Source organism: Populus nigra, chromosome 2 (genome assembly GCF_951802175.1).
Source record: "Populus nigra chromosome 2, ddPopNigr1.1, whole genome shotgun sequence".
NCBI classification, from domain to species: domain Eukaryota; kingdom Viridiplantae; phylum Streptophyta; class Magnoliopsida; order Malpighiales; family Salicaceae; genus Populus; species Populus nigra.
Genome location: NC_084853.1, coordinates 33898445 through 33925218, shown reverse-complemented (window position 1 = coordinate 33925218; position 26774 = coordinate 33898445).

Below are 26774 nucleotides of genomic sequence, written 5' to 3'. Positions count from 1 at the left end.
GGATTGGCGAAAGGAATCTCAGTCTATCCTAACCACACAGGAGTTTTAGTTCTGGTTAGAGGGGATTGGCGAAAAGAATCTCAGTCTGTCCTAACCACATCGGGTTTTGGTTCTGGTTAGAGGGGATTGGTGAAAGGAATCTCAATCTCTCCTACCCACACAGGAGTTTTGGTTCTGGTTTGAGGGGATTGGCGAAAGGAATCTCAGTCTATCCTAACCACACAGGAGTTTTAGTTCTGGTTAGAGGGGATTGGCGAAAGGAATCTCAGTCTATCCTAACCACACAGGTTTTGGTTCTGGTTAGAGGGGATTGGCGAAAGGAATCTCAGTCTATCCTAACCACATCGGATTTTGGTTCTGGTTAGCGGGGTTTGGCGCAAGGAATCTCAGTCTATCCTAACCACAGCGGATTTTGGTTCTGGTTAGAGGGGATTGGTGAAAGGAATCTCAGTCTATCCTAACCACACAGGTTTTGGTTCTGGTTAGAGGGGATTGGCGAAAGGAATCTTAGTCTATCCTAACCACACAGGAGTTTTGGTTCTGGTTAGAGGGGATTGGCGAAAGGAATCTCAGTTTATCCTAACCACACAGGAGTTTTCGTTCTGGTTAGATGGGATTGGCGAAAAGAATCTCAGTCTATCCTAACCACATCGGGTTTTGGTTCTGGTTAGATGGGATTGGTGAAAGGAATCTCAGTCTATCCTACCCACACAGGGGTTTTGGTTCTGGTTTGAGGGGATTGGCGAAAGGAATCTCAGTCTATCCTAACCACACAGGAGTTTTCCTTCTGGTTAGAGGGGATTGGCGAAAGGAATCTCAGTCTATCCTAACCACACAGGTTTTGGTTCTGGTTAGAGGGGATTGGCGAAAGGAATCTCAGTCTATCCTAACCACATCGGATTTTGGTTCTGGTTAGCGGGGTTTGGCGCAAGGAATCTCAGTCTATCCTAACCACATCGGATTTTGGTTCTGGTTAGAGGGGATTGGTGAAAGGAATCTCAGTCTATCCTAACCACACAGGGGCTTTGGTTGTGGTTAGAGGGGATTGGCGAAAAGAATCTCAGTCTATCCTAACCACATCGGGTTTTGGTTCTGGTTAGAGGGGATTGGCGAAAGGAATCTCAGTCTATCCTAACCACACAGGAGTTTTAGTTCTGGTTAGAAAAGAATCTCAGTCTATCCTAACCACATCGGGTTTTGGTTCTGGTTAGAGGGGGTTGGCGAAAGGAATCTCAGTCTATCCTAACCACACAGGAGTTTTAGTTCTGGTTACAGGGGGTTGGCGCAAGGAATCTCAGTCTATCCTAACCACACAGGAGTTTTGGTTCTTGTTAGAGGGGATTGGCGAAAGGAATCTCAGTCTATCCTAACAACATCGGATTTTGGTTCTGGTTAGACGGGATTGGCGAAAGGAATCTCAGTCTATCCTAACCACACAGGAGTTTTAGTTCTGGTTAGAGGGGATTGGCGAAAAGAATCTCAGTCTGTCCTAACCACATCGGGTTTTGGTTCTGGTTAGAGGGGATTGGTGAAAGGAATCTCAGTCTATCCTACCCACACAGGGGTTTTGTTTCTGGTTTGAGGGGATTGGCGAAAGGAATCTCAGTCTATCCTAACCACACAGGTTTTGGTTCTGGTTAGAGGGGATTGGCGAAAGGAATCTCAGTCTATCCTAACCACATCGGATTTTGGTTCTGGTTAGCGGGGTTTGGCGCAAGGAATCTCAGTCTATCCTAACCACATCGGGTTTTGGTTCTGGTTAGAGGGGGTTGGCGAAAGGAATCTCAGTCTATCCTACCCACACAGGGGTTTTGGTTCTGGTTATAGGGGGTTGGCGAAAGGAATCTCATTCTATCCTACCCACACAGGGGTTTTGGTTCTGGTTAGAGGGGATTGGCGAAAGGAATCTCAGTCTATCCTAACCACACAGGTTTTGGTTTTGGTTAGAGGGGATTGGCGAAAGGAATCTCAGTCTATCCTAACCACACAGGAGTTTTGGTTCTGGTTAGAGGGGATTGGCGAAAGGAATCTCTGTCTATCCTAACCACATCGGATTTTGGTTCTGGTTATAGGGGATTGGGGAAAGGAATCTCAGTCTATCCTAACCACACAGGGGTTTTGGTTGTGGTTAGAGGGGATTGGCGAAAAGAATCTCAGTCTATCCTAACCACATCGGGTTTTGGTTCTGGTTAGAGGGGATTGGCGAAAGGAATCTCAGTCTATCCTAACCACACAGGAGTTTTAGTTCTGGTTAGAAAAGAATCTCAGTCTATCCTAACCACATCGGGTTTTGGTTCTGGTTAGAGGGGGTTGGCGAAAGGAATCTCAGTCTATCCTAACCACACAGGAGTTTTAGTTCTGGTTAGAGGGGGTTGGCGCAAGGAATCTCAGTCTATCCTAACCACACAGGAGTTTTGGTTCTTGTTAGAGGGGATTGGCGAAAGGAATCTCAGTCTATCCTAACCACATCGGATTTTGGTTCTGGTTAGACGGGATTGGCGAAAGGAATCTCAGTCTATCCTAACCACACAGGAGTTTTAGTTCTGGTTAGAGGGGATTGGCGAAAAGAATCTCAGTCTGTCCTAACCACATCGGGTTTTGGTTCTGGTTAGAGGGGATTGGTGAAAGGAATCTCAGTCTATCCTACCCACACAGGGGTTTTGGTTCTGGTTTGAGGGGATTGGCGAAAGGAATCTCAGTCTATCCTAACCACACAGGAGTTTTAGTTCTGGTTAGAGGGGATTGGCGAAAGGAATCTTAGTCTATCCTAACCACACAGGTTTTGGTTCTGGTTAGAGGGGATTGGAGAAAGGAATCTCAGTCTATCCTAACCACATCGGATTTTGGTTCTAGTTAGCGGGGTTTGGCGCAAGGAATCTCAGTCTATCCTAACCACATCGGATTTTGGTTCTGGTTAGAGGGGATTGGCGAAAGGAATCTCAGTCTATCCTAACCACACAGGTTTTGGTTCTGGTTAGAGGGGATTGGCGAAAGGAATCTCAGTCTATCCTAACCACACAGGAGTTTTGGTTCTGGTTAGAGGGGATTGGCGAAAGGAATCTCAGTCTATCCTAACCATACAGGAGTTTTCGTTCTGGTTAGATGGGATTGGCGAAAAGAATCTCAGTCTATCCTAACCACATCGGATTTTGGTTCTGGTTAGATGGGATTGGTGAAAGGAATCTCAGTCTATCCTACCCACACAGGGGTTTTGGTTCTGGTTTGAGGGGATTGGCGAAAGGAATCTCAGTCTATCCTAACCACACAGGAGTTTTAGTTCTGGTTAGAGGGGATTGGCGAAAGGAATCTCAGTCTATCCTAACCACACAGGTTTTGGTTCTGGTTAGAGGGGATTGGCGAAAGGAATCTCAGTCTATCCTAACCACACAGGAGTTTTCGTTCTGGTTAGAGGGGATTGGCGAAAAGAATCTCAGTCTATCCTAACCACATCGGGTTTTGGTTCTGGTTAGAGGGGATTGGCGAAAGGAATCTCAGTCTATCCTAACCACACAGGAGTTTTAGTTCTGGTTAGAAAAGAATCTCAGTCTATCCTAACCACATCGGGTTTTGATTCTGGTTAGAGGGGGTTGGCGAAAGGAATCTCAGTCTATCCTAACCACACAGGGGTTTTGGTTCTGGTTAGAGGGGGTTGGCGAAAGGAATCTCAGTCTATCCTACCCACACAGGGGTTTTGGTTCTGGTTAGAGGGGATTGGCGAAAGGAATCTCAGTCTATCCTAACCACACAGATTTTGGTTTTGGTTAGAGGAGATTGGCGAAAGGAATCTCAGTCTATCCTAACCACACAGGAGTTTTGGTTCTGGTTAGAGGGGATTGGCGAAAGGAATCTCAGTCAATCCTAACCACATCGGATTTTGGTTCTGGTTAGAGGGGATTGGTGAAAGGAATCTCAGTCTATCCTAACCACACAGGAGTTTTAGTTCTGGTTAGAGGGGGTTGGCGCAAGGAATCTCAGTCTATCCTAACCACACAGGAGTTTTGGTTCTTGTTAGAGGGGATTGGCGAAAGGAATCTCAGTCTATCCTAACCACATCGGATTTTGGTTCTGGTTAGACGGGATTGGCGAAAGGAATCTCAGTCTATCCTAACCACACAGGAGTTTTAGTTCTGGTTAGAGGGGATTGGCGAAAAGAATCTCAGTCTGTCCTAACCACATCGGGTTTTGGTTCTGGTTAGAGGGGATTGGTGAAAGGAATCTCAATCTCTCCTACCCACACAGGAGTTTTGGTTCTGGTTTGAGGGGATTGGCGAAAGGAATCTCAGTCTATCCTAACCACACAGGAGTTTTAGTTCTGGTTAGAGGGGATTGGCGAAAGGAATCTCAGTCTATCCTAACCACATCGGATTTTGGTTCTGGTTAGCGGGGTTTGGCGCAAGGAATCTCAGTCTATCCTAACCACATCGGGTTTTGGTTCTGGTTAGAGGGGGTTGGCGAAAGGAATCTCAGTCTATCCTACCCACACAGGGGTTTTGGTTCTGGTTATAGGGGGTTGGCGAAAGGAATCTCATTCTATCCTACCCACACAGGGGTTTTGGTTCTGGTTAGAGGGGATTGGCGAAAGGAATCTCAGTCTATCCTAACCACACAGGTTTTGGTTTTGGTTAGAGGGGATTGGCGAAAGGAATCTCAGTCTATCCTAACCACACAGGAGTTTTGGTTCTGGTTAGAGGGGATTGGCGAAAGGAATCTCTGTCTATCCTAACCACATCGGATTTTGGTTCTGGTTATAGGGGATTGGGGAAAGGAATCTCAGTCTATCCTAACCACACAGGGGTTTTGGTTGTGGTTAGAGGGGATTGGCGAAAAGAATCTCAGTCTATCCTAACCACATCGGGTTTTGGTTCTGGTTAGAGGGGATTGGCGAAAGGAATCTCAGTCTATCCTAACCACACAGGAGTTTTAGTTCTGGTTAGAAAAGAATCTCAGTCTATCCTAACCACATCGGGTTTTGGTTCTGGTTAGAGGGGGTTGGCGAAAGGAATCTCAGTCTATCCTAACCACACAGGAGTTTTAGTTCTGGTTAGAGGGGGTTGGCGCAAGGAATCTCAGTCTATCCTAACCACACAGGAGTTTTGGTTCTTGTTAGAGGGGATTGGCGAAAGGAATCTCAGTCTATCCTAACCACATCGGATTTTGGTTCTGGTTAGACGGGATTGGCGAAAGGAATCTCAGTCTATCCTAACCACACAGGAGTTTTAGTTCTGGTTAGAGGGGATTGGCGAAAAGAATCTCAGTCTGTCCTAACCACATCGGGTTTTGGTTCTGGTTAGAGGGGATTGGTGAAAGGAATCTCAGTCTATCCTACCCACACAGGGGTTTTGGTTCTGGTTTGAGGGGATTGGCGAAAGGAATCTCAGTCTATCCTAACCACACAGGAGTTTTAGTTCTGGTTAGAGGGGATTGGCGAAAGGAATCTTAGTCTATCCTAACCACACAGGTTTTGGTTCTGGTTAGATGGGATTGGAGAAAGGAATCTCAGTCTATCCTAACCACATCGGATTTTGGTTCTAGTTAGCGGGGTTTGGCGCAAGGAATCTCAGTCTATCCTAACCACATCGGATTTTGGTTCTGGTTAGAGGGGATTGGCGAAAGGAATCTCAGTCTATCCTAACCACACAGGTTTTGGTTCTGGTTAGAGGGGATTGGCGAAAGGAATCTCAGTCTATCCTAACCACACAGGAGTTTTGGTTCTGGTTAGAGGGGATTGGCGAAAGGAATCTCAGTCTATCCTAACCATACAGGAGTTTTCGTTCTGGTTAGATGGGATTGGCGAAAAGAATCTCAGTCTATCCTAACCACATCGGATTTTGGTTCTGGTTAGATGGGATTGGTGAAAGGAATCTCAGTCTATCCTACCCACACAGGGGTTTTGGTTCTGGTTTGAGGGGATTGGCGAAAGGAATCTCAGTCTATCCTAACCACACAGGAGTTTTAGTTCTGGTTAGAGGGGATTGGCGAAAGGAATCTCAGTCTATCCTAACCACACAGGTTTTGGTTCTGGTTAGAGGGGATTGGCGAAAGGAATCTCAGTCTATCCTAACCACACAGGAGTTTTCGTTCTGGTTAGAGGGGATTGGCGAAAAGAATCTCAGTCTATCCTAACCACATCGGGTTTTGGTTCTGGTTAGAGGGGATTGGCGAAAGGAATCTCAGTCTATCCTAACCACACAGGAGTTTTAGTTCTGGTTAGAAAAGAATCTCAGTCTATCCTAACCACATCGGGTTTTGATTCTGGTTAGAGGGGGTTGGCGAAAGGAATCTCAGTCTATCCTAACCACACAGGAGTTTTAGTTCTGGTTAGAGGGGGTTGGTGCAAGGAATCTCAGTCTATCCTAACCACACAGGAGTTTTGGTTCTGGTTAGAGGGGATTGGCGAAAGGAATCTCAGTCTATCCTAACCACATCGGATTTTGGTTCTGGTTAGAGGGGATTGGCGAAAGGAATCTCAGTCTATCCTAACCACATCGGATTTTGGTTCTGGTTAGAGGGGATTGGCGAAAGGAATCTTAGTCTATCCTAACCACACAGGAGTTTTAGTTCTGGTTAGAGGGGATTGGCGAAAAGAATCTCAGTCTATCCTAACCACATCGGGTTTTGGTTCTGGTTAGAGGGGATTGGTGAAAGGAATCTCAGTCTATCCTACCCACACAGGGGTTTTGGTTCTGGTTTGAGGGGATTGGCGAAAGAAATCTCAGTCTATCCTAACCACACAGGAGTTTTAGTTCTGGTTAGAGGGGATTGGCGAAAGGAATCTAAGTCTATCCTAACCACACAGGTTTTGGTTCTGGTTAGAGGGGATTGGCGAAAGGAATCTCAGTCTATCCTAACCACATCGGATTTTGGTTCTGGTTAGAGGGGAATGGCGAAAGGAATCTCAGTCTATCCTAACCACACAGAAGTTTTGGTTCTGGTTAGAGGGGATTGGCGAAAGGAATCTCAGTCTTTCCTAACCACACAGTTTTTTGGTTCTGGTTAGAGGGGATTGGCGAAAGGAATCTCAGTCTATCCTAACCACATTGGATTTTGGTTCTGGTTAGAGGGGAATGGCGAAAGGAATCTCACTCTATCCTAACCACACAGCAGTTTTGGTTCTGGTTAGAGGGGATTGGCGAAAGGAATCTCAGTCTTTCCTAACCACACAGGTTTTGGTTCTGGTTAGAGGGGATTGGCGAAAGAAATCTCAGTCTATCCTAACCACACAGGAGTTTTCGTTCTGGTTAGAGGGGATTGGCGAAAAGAATCTCAGTCTATCCTAACCACAGCGGGTTTTGGTTCTGGTTAGAGGGGGTTGGCGAAAGGAATCTCAGTCTATCCTACCCACACAGGGGTTTTGGTTCTGGTTAGAGGGGATTGGCGAAAGGAATCTCAGTCTATCCTAACCACACAGATTTTGGTTTTGGTTAGAGGGCATTGGCGAAAGGAATCTCAGTCTATCCTAACCACACAGGAGTTTTGGTTCTGGTTAGAGGGGATTAGCGAAAGGAATCTCAGTCTATCCTAACCACACAGGAGTTTTGGTTCTGGTTAGAGGGGATTGGCGAAAGGAATCTCAGTCTATCCTAACCACATCGGATTTTGGTTCTGGTTAGAGGGGATTGGCGAAAGGAATCTCAGTCTATCCTAACCACATCGGATTTTGGTTCTGGTTAGAGGGGATTGGTGAAAGGAATCTCAGTCTACCTAACCACACAGGGGTTTTGGTTCTGGTTAGAGAGGATTGGCGAAATGAATCTCAGTCTATCCTAACCACATCGGATTTTGGTTCTGGTTAGAGGGGATTGGCGAAAGGAATCTCATTCTATCCTAACCACACAGGCATTTTGGTTCTTTTTAGAGGGGATTGGCGAAAGGAATCTCAGTCTATCCTAACCACACAGGAGTTTTGGTTCTGGTTAGAGGGGATTGGCGAAAGGAATCTCAGTCAATCCTAACCACACAGGTTTTGGTTCTGGTTAGAGGGGATTGGCGAAAGGAATCTTAGTCTATCCTAACCACACAGGAGTTTTGGTTCTGGTTAGAGGGGATTGGCGAAAGGAATCTCAGTCTATCCTAACCACATCGGATTTTGGTTCTGGTTACAGGAGGTTGGCGAAAGGCATCTGAGTCTATCCTAACCACACAGGTTTTGGTTCTGGTTAGAGGGGATTGGCGAAAGGAATCTCAGTCTATCCTAACCACACAGGAGTTTTCGTTCTGGTTAGAGGGGATTGGCGAAAAGAATCTCAGTCTATCCTAACCACATCGGGTTTTGGTTCTCGTTAGAGGGGGTTGGCGAAAGGAATCTCAGTCTATCGTAACCACACAGGTTTTGGTGCTGGTTAGAGGGGGTTGGCGCAATGAATCTCAGACTATCCTACCCACCGTAGGATTTTAGTTCTGGTTAGAGTGGATTTGCGAAAAGAATCTCAGTCTATCCTAACCACATCGAGTTTTGGTTCTGGCTAGAGGGGAATGGCGAAAGGAATCTCAGTCTATCCTAACCACATCGGATTTTGGTTTTGGTTAGAGGGGATTGGCGAAAGGAATCTCAGTCTATGCTAACCACACAGGAGTTTTCGTTCTGGTTAGAGGGGATTGGCGAAAAGAATCTCAGTCTCTCCTAACCACATCGGGTTTTGGTTCTGGTTAGAGGGGATTGGTGAAAGGAATCTCAGTCTATCCTACCCACACAGGGGTTTTGGTTCTGGTTTGAGGGGATTGGCGAAAGGAATCTTAGTCAATCCTAACCACATCGGATTTTGGTTCTGGTTAGAGGGGAATGGCGAAAGGAATCTCAGTCTATCCTACCCACACAGGGGTTTTGGTTCTGGTTAGAGGGGATTGGCGAAAGGAATCTCAGTCTTTCCTAACCACACAGGTTTTGGTTCTGGTTAGAGGGGATTGGCGAAAGGAATCTAAGTCTATCCTAACCACACAGGTTTTGGTTCTGGTTAGAGGGGATTGGCGAAAGGAATCTCAGTCTATCCTAACCACACCGGATTTTGGTTCTGGTTAGAGGGGAATGGCGAAAGGAATCTCAGTCTATCCTAACCACACAGGTTTTGGTTCTGGTTAGAGGGGATTGGCGAAAGGAATCTCAGTCTATCCTAACCACATCGGATTTTGGTTCTGGTTAGAGGGGAATGGCGAAAGGAATCTCAGTCTATCCTAACCACACAGAAGTTTTGGTTCTGGTTAGAGGGGATTGGCGAAAGGAATCTCAGTCTTTCCTAACCACACAGGTTTTGGTTCTGGTTAGAGGGGATTGGCGAAAGGAATCTCAGTCTATCCTAACCACATCGGATTTTGGTTCTGGTTAGAGGGGAATGGCGAAAGGAATCTCACTCTATCCTAACCACACAGCAGTTTTGGTTCTGGTTAGAGGGGATTGGCGAAAGGAATCTCAGTCTTTCCTAACCACACAGGTTTTGGTTCTGGTTAGAGGGGATTGGCGAAAGAAATCTCAGTCTATCCTAACCACACAGGAGTTTTCGTTCTGGTTAGAGGGGATTGGCGAAAAGAATCTCAGTCTATCCTAACCACATCGGGTTTTGGTTCTGGTTAGAGGGGGTTGGCGAAAGGAATCTCAGTCTATCCTACCCACACAGGGGTTTTGGTTCTGGTTAGAGGGGATTGGCGAAAGGAATCTCAGTCTATCCTAACCACACAGATTTTGGTTTTGGTTAGAGGGCATTGGCGAAAGGAATCTCAGTCTATCCTAACCACACAGGAGTTTTGGTTCTGGTTAGAGGGGATTAGCGAAAGGAATCTCAGTCTATCCTAACCACACAGGAGTTTTGGTTCTGGTTAGAGGGGATTGGCGAAAGGAATCTCAGTCTATCCTAACCACATCGGATTTTGGTTCTGGTTAGAGGGGATTGGTGAAAGGAATCTCAGTCTATCCTAACCACACAGGGGTTTTGGTTCTGGTTAGAGGGGATTGGCGAAATGAATCTCAGTCTATCCTAACCACATCGGATTTTGGTTCTGGTTAGAGGGGATTGGCGAAAGGAATCTCAGTCTATCCTAACCACACAGGCGTTTTGGTTCTTTTTAGAGGGGATTGGCGAAAGGAATCTCAGTCTATCCTAACCACACAGGAGTTTTGGTTCTGGTTAGAGGGGATTGGCGAAAGGAATCTCAGTCTATCCTAACCACACAGGTTTTGGTTCTGGTTAGAGGGGATTGGCGAAAGGAATCTCAGTCTATCCTAACCACACAGGAGTTTTGGTTCTGGTTAGAGGGGATTGGCGAAAGGAATCTCAGTCTATCCTAACCACATCGGATTTTGGTTCTGGTTACAGGAGGTTGGCGAAAGGCATCTGAGTCTATCCTAACCACACAGGTTTTGGTTCTGGTTAGAGGGGGTTGGCGCAATGAATCTCAGACTATCCTACCCACCGTAGGATTTTAGTTCTGGTTAGAGGGGATTTGCGAAAAGAATCTCAGTCTATCCTAACCACATCGAGTTTTGGTTCTGGTTAGAGGGGATTGGCGAAAGGAATCTCAGTCTATCCTAACCACATCGGATTTTGGTTCTGGTTAGAGGGGATTGGCGAAAGGAATCTCAGTCTATCCTAACCACACAGGGGTTTTGGTTCTGGTTAGAGGGGATTGGCGAAATGAATCTCAGTCTATCCTAACCACATCGGATTTTGGTTCTGGTTAGAGGGGATTGGCGAAAGGAATCTCAGTCTATCCTAACCACACAGGCGTTTTGGTTCTTTTTAGAGGGGATTGGCGAAAGGAATCTCAGTCTATCCTAACCACACAGGAGTTTTGGTTCTGGTTAGAGGGGATTGGCGAAAGGAATCTCAGTCTATCCTAACCACACAGGTTTTGGTTCTGGTTAGAGGGGATTGGCGAAAGGAATCTCAGTCTATCCTAACCACACAGGAGTTTTGGTTCTGGTTAGAGGGGATTGGCGAAAGGAATCTCAGTCTATCCTAACCACATCGGATTTTGGTTCTGGTTACAGGAGGTTGGCGAAAGGCATCTGAGTCTATCCTAACCACACAGGTTTTGGTTCTGGTTAGAGGGGATTGGCGAAAGGAATCTCAGTCTATCCTAACCACACAGGAGTTTTCGTTCTAGCTAGAGGGGATTGGCGAAAAGAATCTCAGTCTATCCTAACCACATCGGGTTTTGGTTCTCGTTAGAGGGGGTTGGCGAAAGGAATCTCAGTCTATCGTAACCACACAGGTTTTGGTTCTGGTTAGAGGGGGTTGGCGCAATGAATCTCAGACTATCCTACCCACCGTAGGATTTTAGTTCTGGTTAGAGGGGATTTGCGAAAAGAATCTCAGTCTATCCTAACCACATCGAGTTTTGGTTCTGGCTAGAGGGGAATGGCGAAAGGAATCTCAGTCTATCCTAACCACATCGGATTTTGGTTCTGGTTAGAGGGGATTGGCGAAAGGAATCTCAGTCTATGCTAACCACACAGGAGTTTTCGTTCTGGTTAGAGGGGATTGGCGAAAAGAATCTCAGTCTATCCTAACCACATCGGGTTTTGGTTCTGGTTAGAGGGGATTGGTGAAAGGAATCTCAGTCTATCCTACCCACACAGGGGTTTTGGTTCTGGTTTGAGGGGATTGGCGAAAGGAATCTCAGTCTATCCTAACCACATCGGATTTTGGTTCTGGTTAGAGGGGAATGGCGAAAGGAATCTCAGTCTATCCTAACCACACAGAAGTTTTGGTTCTGGTTAGAGGGGATTGGCGAAAGGAATCTCAGTCTTTCCTAACCACACAGGTTTTGGTTCTGGTTAGAGGGGATTGGAGAAAGAAATCTCAGTCTATCCTAACCACACAGGAGTTTTCGTTCTGGTTAGAGGGGATTGGCGAAAAGAATCTCAGTCTATCCTAACCACATCGGGTTTTGGTTCTGGTTAGAGGGGGTTGGCGAAAGGAATCTCAGTCTATCCTACCCACACAGGGGTTTTGGTTCTGGTTAGAGGGGCTTGGCGAAAGGAATCTCAGTCTATCCTAACCACACAGATTTTGGTTGTGGTTAGAGGGAATTGGCGAAAGGAATCTCAGTCTATCCTAACCACACAGGAGTTTTGGTTCTGGTTAGAGGGGATTGGCGAAAGGAATCTCAGTCTATCCTAACCACACAGGAGTTTTGGTTCTGGTTAGAGGGGATTGGCGAAAGGAATCTCAGTCTATCCTAACCACATCGGATTTTGGTTCTGGTTACAGGAGGTTGGCGAAAGGCATCTGAGTCTATCCTAACCACACAGGTTTTGGTTCTGGTTAGAGGGGATTGGCGAAAGGAATCTCAGTCTATCCTAACCACACAGGAGTTTTCGTTCTAGCTAGAGGGGATTGGCGAAAAGAATCTCAGTCTATCCTAACCACATCGGGTTTTGGTTCTCGTTAGAGGGGGTTGGCGAAAGGAATCTCAGTCTATCGTAACCACACAGGTTTTGGTTCTGGTTAGAGGGGGTTGGCGCAATGAATCTCAGACTATCCTACCCACCGTAGGATTTTAGTTCTGGTTAGAGGGGATTTGCGAAAAGAATCTCAGTCTATCCTAACCACATCGAGTTTTGGTTCTGGCTAGAGGGGAATGGCGAAAGGAATCTCAGTCTATCCTAACCACATCGGATTTTGGTTCTGGTTAGAGGGGATTGGCGAAAGGAATCTCAGTCTATGCTAACCACACAGGAGTTTTCGTTCTGGTTAGAGGGGATTGGCGAAAAGAATCTCAGTCTATCCTAACCACATCGGGTTTTGGTTCTGGTTAGAGGGGATTGGTGAAAGGAATCTCAGTCTATCCTACCCACACAGGGGTTTTGGTTCTGGTTTGAGGGGATTGGCGAAAGGAATCTCAGTCTATCCTAACCACATCGGATTTTGGTTCTGGTTAGAGGGGAATGGCGAAAGGAATCTCAGTCTATCCTAACCACACAGAAGTTTTGGTTCTGGTTAGAGGGGATTGGCGAAAGGAATCTCAGTCTTTCCTAACCACACAGGTTTTGGTTCTGGTTAGAGGGGATTGGAGAAAGAAATCTCAGTCTATCCTAACCACACAGGAGTTTTCGTTCTGGTTAGAGGGGATTGGCGAAAAGAATCTCAGTCTATCCTAACCACATCGGGTTTTGGTTCTGGTTAGAGGGGGTTGGCGAAAGGAATCTCAGTCTATCCTACCCACACAGGGGTTTTGGTTCTGGTTAGAGGGGCTTGGCGAAAGGAATCTCAGTCTATCCTAACCACACAGATTTTGGTTGTGGTTAGAGGGAATTGGCGAAAGGAATCTCAGTCTATCCTAACCACACAGGAGTTTTGGTTCTGGTTAGAGGGGATTGGCGAAAGGAATCTCAGTCTATCCTAACCACACAGGAGTTTTGGTTCTGGTTAGAGGGGATTGGCGAAAGGAATCTCAGTCTATCCTAACCACATCGGATTTTGGTTCTGGTTAGAGGGGATTGGTGAAAGGAATCTCAGTCTATCCTAACCACACAGGGGTTTTGGTTCTGGTTAGAGGGGATTGGCGAAATGAATCTCAGTCTATCCTAACCACATCGGATTTTGGTTCTGGTTAGAGGGGATTGGCGAAAGGAATCTTAGTCTATCCTAACCACACAGGCGTTTTGGTTCTTTTTAGAGGGGATTGGCGAAAGGAATCTCAGTCTATCCTAACCACACAGGAGTTATGGTTCTATTTAGAGGGGATTGGCGAAAGGAATCTCAGTCTATCCTAACCACACAGGTTTTGGTTCTGGTTAGAGGGGATTGGCGAAAGGAATCTCAGTCTATCCTAACCACACAGGAGTTTTGGTTCTGGTTAGAGGGGATTGGCGAAAGGAATCTCAGTCTATCCTAACCACATCGGATTTTGGTTCTGGTTACAGGGGGTTGGCGAAAGGAATCTGAGTCTATCCTAACCACACAGGTTTTGGTTCTGGTTAGAGGGGATTGGCGAAAGGAATCTCAGTCTATCCTAACCACACAGGAGTTTTGGTTCTGGTTAGAGGGGATTGGCGAAAAGAATCTCAGTCTATCCTAACCACATCGGGTTTTGGTTCTCGTTAGAGGGGGTTGGCGAAAGGAATCTCAGTCTATCCTAACCACATCGAGTTTTGGTTCTGGCTAGAGGGGAATGGCGAAAGGAATCTCAGTCTATCCTAACCACATCGGATTTTGGTTCTGGTTAACGGGGTTTGGCGCAAGGAATCTCAGTCTATCCTAACCACAACGGATTTTGGTTCTGGTTAGAGGGGAATGGCGAAAGGAATCTCAGTCTATCCTACCCACACAGGGGTTTTGGTTCTGGTTAGAGGGGATTGGCGAAAGGAATCTCAGTCTTTCCTAACCACACAGGTTTTGGTTCTGGTTAGAGGGGATTGGCGAAAGAAATCTCAGTCTATCCTAACCACACAGGAGTTTTCGTTCTGGTTAGAGGGGATTGGCGAAAAGAATCTCAGTCTATCCTAAACACATCGGGTTTTGGTTCTGGTTAGATGGGGTTGGCGAAAGGAATCTCAGTCTATCCTACCCACACAGGGGTTTTGGTTCTGGTTAGAGGGGATTGGCGAAAGGAATCTCAGTCTATCCTAACCACACAGATTTTGGTTCTGGTTAGAGGGGATTGGCGAAAGGAATCTCAGTCTATCCTAACCACACAGGAGTTTTGGTTCTGGTTAGAGGGGATTGGCGAAAGGAATCTCAGTCTATCCTAACCACACAGGAGTTTTTGTTCTGGTTAGAGGGGATTGGCGAAACGAATCTCAGTCTATCCTAACCACATCGGGTTTTGGTTCTGGTTAGAGGGGATTGGTGAAAGGAATCTCAGTCTATCCTACCCACACAGGGGTTTTGGTTCTGGTTTGAGGGGATTGGCGAAAGGAATCTCAGTCTATCCTAACCACACAGGAGTTTTCGTTCTGGTTAGAGGGGATTGGCGAAAAGAATCTCAGTCTATCCTAACCACATCGGGTTTTGGTTTTGGTTAGAGGGGCTTGGCGAAAGGAATCTCAGTCTATCCTAACCACACAGGAGTTTTAGTTCTGGTTAGAAAATAATCTCAGTCTATCCTAACCACATCGGGTTTTGGTTCTGGTTAGAGGGGGTTGGAGAAAGGAATCTCAGTCTATCCTAACCACACAGGAGTTTTTGTTCTGGTTAGAGGGGATTGGCGAAACGAATCTCAGTCTATCCTAACCACATCGGGTTTTGGTTCTGGTTGGAGGGGATTGGTGAAAGGAATCTCAGTCTATCCTACCCACACAGGGGTTTTGGTTCTGGTTAGAGGGGATTGGCGAAAGAAATCTCAGTCTATCCTAACCACACAAGAGTTTTCGTTCTGGTTAGAGGGGATTGGCGAAAAGAATCTCAGTCTATCCTAACCACATCGGGTTTTGGTTCTGGTTAGAGGGGGTTGGCGAAAGGAATCTCAGTCTATCCTACCCACACAGGGGTTTTGGTTCTGGTTAGAGGGGATTGGCGAAAGGAATCTCAGTCTATCCTAACCACACAGATTTTGGTTGTGGTTAGAGGGAATTGGCGAAAGGAATCTCAGTCTATCCTAACCACACAGGAGTTTTGGTTCTGGTTAGAGGGGATTGGCGAAAAGAATCTCAGTCTATCCTAAACACATCGGGTTTTGGTTCTGGTTAGATGGGGTTGGCGAAAGGAATCTCAGTCTATCCTACCCACATAGGGGTTTTGGTTCTGGTTAGAGGGGATTGGCGAAATGAATCTCAGTCTATCCTAACCACATCGGATTTTGGTTCTGGTTAGAGGGGATTGGCGAAAGGAATCTCAGTCTATCCTAACCACACAGGCGTTTTGGTTCTTTTTAGAGGGGATTGGCGAAAGGAATCTCAGTCTATCCTAACCACACAGGAGTTTTGGTTCTATTTAGAGGGGATTGGCGAAAGGAATCTCAGTCTATCCTAACCACACAGGAGTTTTTGTTCTGGTTAGAGGGGATTGGCAAAACGAATCTCAGTCTATCCTAACCACATCGGGTTTTGGTTCTGGTTAGAGGGGATTGGTGAAAGGAATCTCAGTCTATCCTACCCACACAGGGGTTTTGGTTCTGGTTAGAGGGGATTGGCGAAAGAAATCTCAGTCTATCCTAACCACACAGGAGTTTTTGTTCTGGTTAGAGGGGATTGGCGAAACGAATCTCAGTCTATCCTAACCACATCGGGTTTTGGTTCTGGTTAGAGGGGATTGGCGAAAGGAATCTCAGTCTATCCTAACCACACAGGCGTTTTGGTTCTTTTTAGAGGGGATTGGCGAAAGGAATCTCAGTCTATCCTAACCACACAGGAGTTTTGGTTCTGGTTAGAGGGGATTGGCGAAAGGAATCTCAGTCTATCCTAACCACACAGGTTTTGGTTCTGGTTAGAGGGGATTGGCGAAAGGAATCTCAGTCTATCCTAACCACACAGGAGTTTTGGTTCTGGTTAGAGGGGATTGGCGAAAGGAATCTCAGTCTATCCTAACCACATCGGATTTTGGTTCTGGTTACAGGAGGTTGGCGAAAGGCATCTGAGTCTATCCTAACCACACAGGTTTTGGTTCTGGTTAGAGGGGATTGGCGAAAGGAATCTCAGTCTATCCTAACCACACAGGCGTTTTGGTTCTTTTTAGAGGGGATTGGCGAAAGGAATCTCAGTCTATCCTAACCACACAGGAGTTTTCGTTCTGGCTAGAGGGGATTGGCGAAAAGAATCTCAGTCTATCCTAACCACATCGGGTTTTGGTTCTCGTTAGAGGGGGTTGGCTAAAGAAATCTCAGTCTATCGTAACCACACAGGTTTTGGTTCTGGTTAGAGGGGGTTGGCGCAATGAATCTCAGACTATCCTACCCACCGTAGGATTTTAGTTCTGGTTAGAGGGGATTTGCGAAAAGAATCTCAGTCTATCCTAACCACATCGAGTTTTGGTTCTGGCTAGAGGGGAATGGCGAAAGGAATCTCAGTCTATCCTAACCACATCGGATTTTGGTTCTGGTTAGAGGGGATTGGCGAAAGGAATCTCAGTCTATGCTAACCACACAGGAGTTTTCGTTCTGGTTAGAGGGGATTGGCGAAAAGAATCTCAGTCTATCCTAACCACATCGGGTTTTGGTTCTGGTTAGAGGGGATTGGTGAAAGGAATCTCAGTCTATCCTACCCACACAGGGGTTTTGGTTCTGGTTTGAGGGGATTGGCGAAAGGAATCTCAGTCTATCCTAACCACATCGGATTTTGGTTCTGGTTAGAGGGGAATGGCGAAAGGAATCTCAGTCTATCCTAACCACACAGAAGTTTTGGTTCTGGTTAGAGGGGATTGGCGAAAGGAATCTCAGTCTTTCCTAACCACACAGGTTTTGGTTCTGGTTAGAGGGGATTCGAGAAAGAAATCTCAGTCTATCCTAACCACACAGGAGTTTTCGTTCTGGTTAGAGGGGATTGGCGAAAAGAATCTCAGTCTATCCTAACCACATCGGGTTTTGGTTCTGGTTAGAGGGGGTTGGCGAAAGGAATCTCAGTCTATCCTACCCACACAGGAGTTTTGGTTCTGGTTAGAGGGGGTTGGCGAAAGGAATCTCAGTCTATCCTACCCACACAGGGGTTTTGGTTCTGGTTAGAGGGGAATTGGCGAAAGGAATCTCAGTTTATCCTAACCACACAGGAGTTTTGGTTCTGGTTAGAGGGGATTGGCGAAAGGAATCTCAGTCTATCCTAACCACACAGGAGTTTTGGTTCTGGTTAGAGGGGATTGGCGAAAGGAATCTCAGTCTATCCTAACCACATCGGATTTTGGTTCTGGTTAGAGGGGATTGGTGAAAGGAATCTCAGTCTATCCTAACCACACAGGTTTTGGTTCTGGTTAGAGGGGATTGGCGAAAGGAATCTCAGTCTATCCTAACCACACAGGAGTTTTGGTTCTGGTTAGAGGGGATTGGCGAAAGGAATCTCAGTCTATCCTAACCACATCGGATTTTGGTTCTGGTTACAGGGGGTTGGCAAAAGGAATCTGAGTCTATCCTAACCACACAGGTTTTGGTTCTGGTTAGAGGGGATTGGCGAAAGGAATCTGAGTCTATCCTAACCACACAGGAGTTTTGGTTCTGGTTAGAGGGGATTGGCGAAAGGAATCTCAGTCTATCCTAACCACACAGGAGTTTTGGTTCTGGTTAGAGGGGATTGGCGAAAGGAATCTCAGTCTATCCTAACCACATCGGATTTTGGTTCTGGTTAGAGGGGATTGGTGAAAGGAATCTCAGTCTATCCTAACCACACAGGGGTTTTGGTTCTGGTTAGAGGGGATTGGCGAAATGAATCTCAGTCTATCCTAACCACATCGGATTTTGGTTCTGGTTAGAGGGGATTGGCGAAAGGAAACTCAGTCTATCCTAACCACACAGGCGTTTTGGTTCTTTTTAGAGGGGATTGGCGAAAGGAATCTCAGTCTATCCTAACCACACAGGAGTTTTGGTTCTATTTAGAGGGGATTGGCGAAAGGAATCTCAGTCTATCCTAACCACACAGGTTTTGGTTCTGGTTAGAGGGGATTGGCGAAAGGAATCTCAGTCTATCCTAACCACACAGGAGTTTTGGTTCTGGTTAGAGGGGATTGGCGAAAGGAATCTCAGTCTATCCTAACCACATCGGATTTTGGTTCTGGTTACAGGGGGTTGGCAAAAGGAATCTGAGTGTATCCTACCCACACAGGGGTTTTGGTTCTGGTTAGAGGGGATTGGCGAAAGAAATCTCAGTCTATCCTAACCACACAGGAGTTTTCGTTCTGGTTAGAGGGGATTGGCGAAAAGAATCTCAGTCTATCCTAACCACATCGGGTTTTGGTTCTGGTTAGAGGGGGTTGGCGAAAGGAATCTCAGTCTATCCTACCCACACAGGGGTTTTGGTTGTGGTTAGAGGGAATTGGCGAAAGGAATCTCAGTCTATCCTAACCACACAGGAGTTTTGGTTCTGGTTAGAGGGGATTGGCGAAAGGAATCTCAGTCTATCCTAACCACACAGGAGTTTTGGTTCTGGTTAGAGGGGATTGGCGAAAGGAATCTCAGTCTATCCTAACCACATCGGATTTTGGTTCTGGTTAGAGGGGATTGGTGAAAGGAATCTCAGTCTATCCTAACCACACAGGGGTTTTGGTTCTGGTTAGAGGGGATTGGCGAAATGAATCTCAGTCTATCCTAACCACATCGGATTTTGGTTCTGGTTAGAGGGGATTGGCGAAAGGAATCTCAGTCTATCCTAACCACACAGGCGTTTTGGTTCTTTTTAGAGGGGATTGGCGAAAGGAATCTCAGTCTATCCTAACCACACAGGAGTTTTGGTTCTATTTAGAGGGGATTGGCGAAAGGAATCTCAGTCTATCCTAACCACACAGGTTTTGGTTCTGGTTAGAGGGGATTGGCGAAAGGAATCTCAGTCTATCCTAACCACACAGGAGTTTTGGTTCTGGTTAGAGGGGATTGGCGAAAGGAATCTCAGTCTATCCTAACCACATCGGATTTTGGTTCTGGTTACAGGGGGTTGGCAAAAGGAATCTGAGTCTATCCTAACCACACAGGTTTTGGTTCTGGTTAGAGGGGCTTGGCGAAAGGAATCTCAGTCTATCCTAACCACACAGGAGTTTTGGTTCTGGTTAGAGGGGATTGGCGAAAAGAATCTCAGTCTATCCTAACCACATCGGGTTTTGGTTCTCGTTAGAGGGGGTTGGCGAAAGGAATCTCAGTCTATCCTAACCACATCGAGTTTTGGTTCTGGCTAGAGGGGAATGGCGAAAGGAATCTCAGTCTATCCTAACCACATCGGATTTTGGTTCTGGTTAACGGGGTTTGGCGCAAGGAATCTCAGTCTATCCTAACCACAACGGATTTTGGTTCTGGTTAGAGGGGAATGGCGAAAGGAATCTCAGTCTATCGTACCCACACAAGGGTTTTGGTTCTGGTTAGAGGGGATTGGCGAAAGGAATCTCAGTCTTTCCTAACCACACAGGTTTTGGTTCTGGTTAGAGGGGATTGGCGAAAGAAATCTCAGTCTATCCTAACCACACAGGAGTTTTCGTTCTGGTTAGAGGGGATTGGCGAAAAGAATCTCAGTCTATCCTAACCACATCGGGTTTTGGTTCTGGTTAGATGGGGTTGGCGAAAGGAATCTCAGTCTATCCTACCCACACAGGGGTTTTGGTTCTGGTTAGAGGGGATTGGCGAAAGGAATCTCAGTCTATCCTAACCACACAGATTTTGGTTCTGGTTAGAGGGGATTGGCGAAAGGAATCTCAGTCTATCCTAACCACACAGGAGTTTTGGTTCTGGTTAGAGGGGATTGGCGAAACGAATCTCAGTCTATCCTAACCACACAGGAGTTTTGGTTCTATTTAGAGGGGATTGGCGAAAGGAATCTCAGTCTATCCTAACCACACAGGAGTTTTTGTTCTGGTTAGAGGGGATTGGCGAAACGAATCTCAGTCTATCCTAACCACATCGGGTTTTGGTTCTGGTTAGAGGGGATTGGTGAAAGGAATCTCAGTCTATCCTACCCACACAGGGGTTTTGGTTCTGGTTTGAGGGGATCGGCGAAAGGAATCTCAGTCTATCCTAACCACACAGGAGTTTTCGTTCTGGTTAGAGGGGATTGGCGAAAAGAATCTCAGTCTATCCTAACCACATCGGGTTTTGGTTTTGGTTAGAGGGGCTTGGCGAAAGGAATCTCAGTCTATCCTAACCACACAGGAGTTTTAGTTCTGGTTAGAAAATAATCTCAGTCTATCCTAACCACATCGGGTTTTGGTTCTGGTTAGAGAGGGTTGGAGAAAGGAATCTCAGTCTATCGTAACCACACAGGTTTTGGTTCTGGTTAGAGGGGGTTGGCGCAATGAATCTCAGACTATCCTACCCACCGTAGGATTTTAGTTCTGGTTAGAGGGGATTTGCGAAAAGAATCTCAGTCTATCCTAACCACATCGAGTTTTGGTTCTGGCTAGAGGGGAATGGCGAAAGGAATCTCAGTCTATCCTAACCACACAGATTTTGGTTCTGGTTAGAGGGGATTGGCGAAAGGAATCTCAGTCTATCCTAACCACACAGGAGTTTTGGTTCTGGTTAGAGGGGATTGGCGAAAAGAATCTCAGTCTATCCTAAACACATCGGGTTTTGGTTCTGGTTAGATGGGGTTGGCGAAAGGAATCTCAGTCTATCCTACCCACATAGGGGTTTTGGTTCTGGTTAGAGGGGATTGGCGAAATGAATCTCAGTCTATCCTAACCACATCGGATTTTGGTTCTGGTTAGAGGGGATTGGCGAAAGGAATCTCAGTCTATCCTAACCACACAGGCGTTTTGGTTCTTTTTAGAGGGGATTGGCGAAAGGAATCTCAGTCTATCCTAACCACACAGGAGTTTTGGTTCTATTTAGAGGGGATTGGCGAAAGGAATCTCAGTCTATCCTAACCACACAGGAGTTTTTGTTCTGGTTAGAGGGGATTGGCGAAACGAATCTCAGTCTATCCTAACCACATCGGGTTTTGGTTCTGGTTAGAGGGGATTGGTGAAAGGAATCTCAGTCTATCCTACCCACACAGGGGTTTTGGTTCTGGTTTGAGGGGATCGGCGAAAGGAATCTCAGTCTATCCTAACCACACAGGAGTTTTCGTTCTGGTTAGAGGGGATTGGCGAAAAGAATCTCAGTCTATCCTAACCACATCGGGTTTTGGTTTTGGTTAGAGGGGCTTGGCGAAAGGAATCTCAGTCTATCCTAACCACACAGGAGTTTTAGTTCTGGTTAGAAAATAATCTCAGTCTATCCTAACCACATCGGGTTTTGGTTCTGGTTAGAGAGGGTTGGAGAAAGGAATCTCAGTCTATCCTAACCACACAGGAGTTTTTGTTCTGGTTAGAGGGGATTGGCGAAACGAATCTCAGTCTATCCTAACCACATCGGGTTTTGGTTCTGGTTAGAGGGGATTGGTGAAAGGAATCTCAGTCTATCCTACCCACACAGGGGTTTTGGTTCTGGTTAGAGGGGATTGGCGAAAGAAATCTCAGTCTATCCTAACCACACAGAAGTTTTCGTTCTGGTTAGAGGGGATTGGCGAAAAGAATCTCAGTCTATCCTAACCACATCGGGTTTTGGTTCTGGTTAGAGGGGGTTGGCGAAAGGAATCTCAGTCTATCCTACCCACACAGGGGTTTTGGTTCTGGTTAGAGGGGATTGGCGAAAGGAATCTCAGTCTATCCTAACCACACAGATTTTGGTTGTGGTTAGAGGGAATTGGCGAAAGGAATCTCAGTCTATCCTAACCACACAGGAGTTTTGGTTCTGGTTAGAGGGGATTGGCGAAAAGAATCTCAGTCTATCCTAAACACATCGGGTTTTGGTTCTGGTTAGATGGGGTTGGCAAAAGGAATCTCAGTCTATCCTACCCACATAGGGGTTTTGGTTCTGGTTAGAGGGGATTGGCGAAATGAATCTCAGTCTATCCTAACCACATCGGATTTTGGTTCTGGTTAGAGGGGATTGGCGAAAGGAATCTCAGTCTATCCTAACCACACAGGCGTTTTGGTTCTTTTTAGAGGGGATTGGCGAAAGGAATCTCAGTCTATCCTAACCACACAGGAGTTTTGGTTCTATTTAGAGGGGATTGGCGAAAGGAATCTCAGTCTATCCTAACCACACAGGAGTTTTTGTTCTGGTTAGAGGGGATTGGCGAAACGAATCTCAGTCTATCCTAACCACATCGGGTTTTGGTTCTGGTTAGAGGGGATTGGTGAAAGGAATCTCAGTCTATCCTACCCACACAGGGGTTTTGGTTCTGGTTAGAGGGGATTGGCGAAAGAAATCTCAGTCTATCCTAACCACACAGGAGTTTTTGTTCTGGTTAGAGGGGATTGGCGAAACGAATCTCAGTCTATCCTAACCACATCGGGTTTTGGTTCTGGTTAGAGGGGATTGGCGAAAGGAATCTCAGTCTATCCTAACCACACAGGCGTTTTGGTTCTTTTTAGAGGGGATTGGCGAAAGGAATCTCAGTCTATCCTAACCACACAGGAGTTTTGGTTCTGGTTAGAGGGGATTGGCGAAAGGAATCTCAGTCTATCCTAACCACACAGGTTTTGGTTCTGGTTAGAGGGGATTGGCGAAAGGAATCTCAGTCTATCCTAACCACACAGGAGTTTTGGTTCTGGTTAGAGGGGATTGGCGAAAGGAATCTCAGTCTATCCTAACCACATCGGATTTTGGTTCTGGTTACAGGAGGTTGGCGAAAGGCATCTGAGTCTATCCTAACCACACAGGTTTTGGTTCTGGTTAGAGGGGATTGGCGAAAGGAATCTCAGTCTATCCTAACCACACAGGAGTTTTCGTTCTGGCTAGAGGGGATTGGCGAAAAGAATCTCAGTCTATCCTAACCACATCGGGTTTTGGTTCTCGTTAGAGGGGGTTGGCGAAAGGAATCTCAGTCTATCGTAACCACACAGGTTTTGGTTCTGGTTAGAGGGGGTTGGCGCAATGAATCTCAGACTATCCTACCCACCGTAGGATTTTAGTTCTGGTTAGAGGGGATTTGCGAAAAGAATCTCAGTCTATCCTAACCACATCGAGTTTTGGTTCTGGCTAGAGGGGAATGGCGAAAGGAATCTCAGTCTATCCTAACCACACAGATTTTGGTTCTGGTTAGAGGGGATTGGCGAAAGGAATCTCAGTCTATCCTAACCACACAGGAGTTTTGGTTCTGGTTAGAGGGGATTGGCGAAAAGAATCTCAGTCTATCCTAAACACATCGGGTTTTGGTTCTGGTTAGATGGGGTTGGCGAAAGGAATCTCAGTCTATCCTACCCACATAGGGGTTTTGGTTCTGGTTAGAGGGGATTGGCGAAATGAATCTCAGTCTATCCTAACCACATCGGATTTTGGTTCTGGTTAGAGGGGATTGGCGAAAGGAATCTCAGTCTATCCTAACCACACAGGCGTTTTGGTTCTTTTTAGAGGGGATTGGCGAAAGGAATCTCAGTCTATCCTAACCACACAGGAGTTTTGGTTCTATTTAGAGGGGATTGGCGAAAGGAATCTCAGTCTATCCTAACCACACAGGAGTTTTTGTTCTGGTTAGAGGGGATTGGCGAAACGAATCTCAGTCTATCCTAACCACATCGGGTTTTGGTTCTGGTTAGAGGGGATTGGTGAAAGGAATCTCAGTCTATCCTACCCACACAGGGGTTTTGGTTCTGGTTAGAGGGGATTGGCGAAAGAAATCTCAGTCTATCCTAACCACACAGGAGTTTTTGTTCTGGTTAGAGGGGATTGGCGAAACGAATCTCAGTCTATCCTAACCACATCGGGTTTTGGTTCTGGTTAGAGGGGATTGGCGAAAGGAATCTCAGTCTATCCTAACCACACAGGCGTTTTGGTTCTTTTTAGAGGGGATTGGCGAAAGGAATCTCAGTCTATCCTAACCACACAGGAGTTTTGGTTCTGGTTAGAGGGGATTGGCGAAAGGAATCTCAGTCTATCCTAACCACACAGGTTTTGGTTCTGGTTAGAGGGGATTGGCGAAAGGAATCTCAGTCTATCCTAACCACACAGGAGTTTTGGATCTGGTTAGAGGGGATTGGCGAAAGGAATCTCAGTCTATCCTAACCACATCGGATTTTGGTTCTGGTTACAGGAGGTTGGCGAAAGGCATCTGAGTCTATCCTAACCACACAGGTTTTGGTTCTGGTTAGAGGGGATTGGCGAAAGGAATCTCAGTCTATCCTAACCACACAGGAGTTTTCGTTCTGGCTAGAGGGGATTGGCGAAAAGAATCTCAGTCTATCCTAACCACATCGGGTTTTGGTTCTCGTTAGAGGGGGTTGGCGAAAGGAATCTCAGTCTATCGTAACCACACAGGTTTTGGTTCTGGTTAGAGGGGGTTGGCGCAATGAATCTCAGACTATCCTACCCACCGTAGGATTTTAGTTCTGGTTAGAGGGGATTTGCGAAAAGAATCTCAGTCTATCCTAACCACATCGAGTTTTGGTTCTGGCTAGAGGGGAATGGCGAAAGGAATCTTAGTCTATCCTAACCACATCGGATTTTGGTTCTGGTTAGAGGGGATTGGCGAAAGGAATCTCAGTCTATGCTAACCACACAGGAGTTTTCGTTCTGGTTAGAGGGGATTGGCGAAAAGAATCTCAGTCTATCCTAACCACATCGGGTTTTGGTTCTGGTTAGAGGGGATTGGTGAAAGGAATCTCAGTCTATCCTACCCACACAGGGGTTTTGGTTCTGGTTTGAGGGGATTGGCGAAAGGAATCTCAGTCTATCCTAACCACATCGGATTTTGGTTCTGGTTAGAGGGGAATGGCGAAAGGAATCTCAGTCTATCCTAACCACACAGAAGTTTTGGTTCTGGTTAGAGGGGATTGGCGAAAGGAATCTCAGTCTTTCCTAACCATACAGGTTTTGGTTCTGGTTAGAGGGGATTGGAGAAAGAAATCTCAGTCTATCCTAACCACACAGGAGTTTTCGTTCTGGTTAGAGGGGATTGGCGAAAAGAATCTCAGTCTATCCTAACCACATCGGGTTTTGGTTCTGGTTAGAGGGGGTTGGCGAAAGGAATCTCAGTCTATCCTACCCACACAGGGGTTTTGGTTCTGGTTAGAGGGGCTTGGCGAAAGGAATCTCAGTCTATCCTAACCACACAGATTTTGGTTGTGGTTAGAGGGAATTGGCGAAAGGAATCTCAGTCTATCCTAACCACACAGGAGTTTTGGTTCTGGTTAGAGGGGATTGGCGAAAGGAATCTCAGTCTATCCTAACCACACAGGAGTTTTGGTTCTGGTTAGAGGGGATTGGCGAAAGGAATCTCAGTCTATCCTAACCACATCGGATTTTGGTTCTGGTTAGAGGGGATTGGTGAAAGGAATCTCAGTCTATCCTAACCACACAGGGGTTTTGGTTCTGGTTAGAGGGGATTGGCGAAATGAATCTCAGTCTATCCTAACCACATCGGATTTTGGTTCTGGTTAGAGGGGATTGGCGAAAGGAATCTCAGTCTATCCTAACCACACAGGCGTTTTGGTTCTTTTTAGAGGGGATTGGCGAAAGGAATCTCAGTCTATCCTAACCACACAGGAGTTTTGGTTCTATTTAGAGGGGATTGGCGAAAGGAATCTCAGTCTATCCTAACCACACAGGTTTTGGTTCTGGTTAGAGGGGATTGGCGAAAGGAATCTCAGTCTATCCTAACCACACAGGAGTTTTGGTTCTGGTTAGAGGGGATTGGCGAAAGGAATCTCAGTCTATCCTAACCACATCGGATTTTGGTTCTGGTTACAGGGGGTTGGCAAAAGGAATCTGAGTCTATCCTAACCACACAGGTTTTGGTTCTGGTTAGAGGGGATTGGCGAAAGGAATCTCAGTCTATCCTAACCACACAGGAGTTTTGGTTCTGGTTAGAGGGGATTGGCGAAAAGAATCTCAGTCTATCCTAACCACATCGGGTTTTGGTTCTCGTTAGAGGGGGTTGGCGAAAGGAATCTCAGTCTATCCTAACCACATCGAGTTTTGGTTCTGGCTAGAGGGGAATGGCGAAAGGAATCTCAGTCTATCCTAACCACATCGGATTTTGGTTCTGGTTAACGGGGTTTGGCGCAAGGAATCTCAGTCTATCCTAACCACAACGGATTTTGGTTCTGGTTAGAGGGGAATGGCGAAAGGAATCTCAGTCTATCCTACCCACACAGGGGTTTTGGTTCTGGTTAGAGGGGATTGGCGAAAGGAATCTCAGTCTTTCCTAACCACACAGGTTTTGGTTCTGGTTAGAG